This window comes from Berghia stephanieae, chromosome 4 (assembly GCF_034508935.2).
Source record: "Berghia stephanieae isolate SIO BIC M18660-M18661 chromosome 4, UCSD_Bste_1.3, whole genome shotgun sequence".
In the NCBI taxonomy this organism is placed as follows: Eukaryota; Metazoa; Mollusca; class Gastropoda; order Nudibranchia; family Aeolidiidae; genus Berghia; species Berghia stephanieae.
Window position 1 is genome coordinate 58257161 of NC_088363.1, and position 2500 is coordinate 58259660.

Genomic DNA, 2500 nt, shown 5'->3' on the forward strand with positions numbered 1-2500 from the left:
AAGTGACAGGTATCTATAACTGATTATTGTCATTACAAACAAATATATATATAATTATTATTATTAGGCAATTATCATTTTATAGAGTCACAGGAGACATGAATAAATTATCACATCTCCGAGTTTACTTTATATTATAAAGTTATTATGGTGCTGTTAATACAGATCTGACTTCCTAAAACTTTTAAACTACGTAGATATTTCTAACAGAAAGAAATGAGTGTATTTAACTTAAATTATGAAGTAATTGCTTTTTTACGAAACCCGTCGAAAACCATAGTCTCAGGTTCACTCAACCCTTGTGTACACTCCCCACTGCTGCCTACTTCCCATAACTTTGTCTTGTTTCGGCGGGTTTCGTAAAAAAAGAAACACCCCCCCCCCCCCCCCCCCCCCCTTATCTATCCTCTATCCTTCTCGTATTATCGGTACTATTACCGGGAACTAAAATTTTCTCAAAAAACGTCTAGCAATAAGTATCGACCTACTTATCGAGCAGGCCACTCAGCTGAAACCCTTCTCCTCAGGTGCATAACGGCGTCGTCGGGTATCATATTAAGATAGCAATAGTAATAAGGTTTACCAGTAATCTCTTAGGATTTTCTATATTAATAATATCGGGAATCCCCAGTACCGGTTCGGTACGGTAATAGCTGTTGGTAATTTCTTTGTACCGAATTCCCGATATTTTACTTGGCTTTTCAACTGGCAGGTTTATGAAAAGGTCCCACACAAATCACCCCACTACGTTGCGGGATGTCTCCCTGTCGTCACAGGCTTCCTCGAATGACACCGAGACCTCTTTTCTCCTCTCGTTCTCCATTTCTGTCAGCACCGGTACTCAGCTTCTTGGTCTCGAGAAATTACTGGCAAGGTCAGTACCGCTATTACCGGTACTCAGACTCGAATAAGGAACGAAGTGGACGTTACTCAACGCTTTCTTATTATTTTTACTCAGTTCTCACTCAATTATATCAATCAGACTATAAATTTTAAATGATACACATAATTCTGTGTGTTGGTATGGTTAATCCGGCTGGCGGATGTCGTGAGTATTTTATCTTAATGCATATCATCAATCTACAATCTGGAGTTTTGAGTTATCAGTTTGTTTTATTTATGGCTTTATGGTACCACCGACTTTGTGGATTTTATTTTGGCGGGCTGAATCATTGCCATGTCTTTGCCGTGATGTTTTAATAGCTAGAAGTAAATTTGTAAAATCTGAAAGCACTGGTGTCTTTCCATTCAAAATGAGGGGGGGGGGGGGGGGGGGGGGGGGGGTAGGTAGGCTTGAGGAACTGAACGGGTTTTACCGTTTCAGTCCTTGTGGTGGATGACTTGATATTGAGGATGATGATGTAAACTTTACGTGTTTATTTACATTTATAATCATGTGTGATCTAAAGCATTGTTTATGATAAACATTTCATCTCAAAGAATTCTATGAACTATATCTATATAAGGTAGGCTTGAGGAACTGAACGGGTTTTACCGTTTCAGTCCTTGTGGTGGATGACTTGATATTGAGGATGATGATGTAAACTTTACGTGTTTATTTACATTTATAATCATGTGTGATCTAAAGCATTGTTTATGATAAACATTTCATCTCAAAGAATTCTATGAACTATATCTATATAAGGTAGGCTTGAGGAACTGAACGGGTTTTACCGTTTCAGTCCTTGTGGTGGATGACTTGATATTGAGGATGATGATGTAAACTTTACGTGTTTATTTACATTTATAATCATGTGTGATCTAAAGCATTGTTTATGATAAACATTTCATCTCAAAGAATTCTATGAACTATATCTATATCTAGACGCATTAGTTGTCTTATCACCAGAGATTTTGTGTTGTATCTTTTATTGGAAAGTATATTTACATTTATGGTCACGTGTGATCTAAAGCTAAAGAGTCGCATTATTATGATAACAAACATTTTGTCTCAAAGAATTCTATGAACTACATCTATAAATTCATCTGATCATAATGACTATAAATATCATTATACGGCTATTATAATCTCAAATTAGAATGGCTTTGTCACTCTAACCCATAAGAAGGGAAAATCCCGTTTCTCTTTTTATTCAAAATAATGAGTCTAAAAATGTATCACGGATCTCCAATATAATCCAATTACAAATTAAGGCAATTACCGGAATATAGACATACACGTTGCATTATCACTAAAGATATTATTGTGCTGTATCATTTGGAAAATATATCGTTTTATTTTTAAATGGCCCCATTTGGTAGTGGGGGAGGGGGGGGGGGGGCGGTAGTATTGGAAAAAAACCAGTATAATCATCCAGTGCTAATCATTCCAATAATAACATTATAAAAAGGCCATGATTTTGTTGTTATCCTTCAGTTTGAAAACGAGTGTTGTTAGAAGACGGATCAATTCAGTCACGAATCCATATAGTTTATAACATTGATTTTGTCGAGTTCATTATGTGCCTAAAGGATTTCAATTGTGTTGTACACAGATAGA

General features: G+C 36.2%; 1 protein-coding gene across 1 annotated transcript in view; it reads left to right on the forward strand.

Moving 5' to 3' along the window:
- Positions 1–2381: 2381 nt before the first annotated feature.
- LOC144970910 (uncharacterized) overlaps positions 2382–2500 on the forward strand; it is a 1666-nt gene continuing 1547 nt past the window's right edge. Inside the window, exon 1 of the mRNA XM_078911068.1 lies at positions 2382–2500. This exon is cut by the window's right edge and continues 1547 nt beyond it. The gene's annotated coding sequence lies outside the window, so the exon portion shown is untranslated.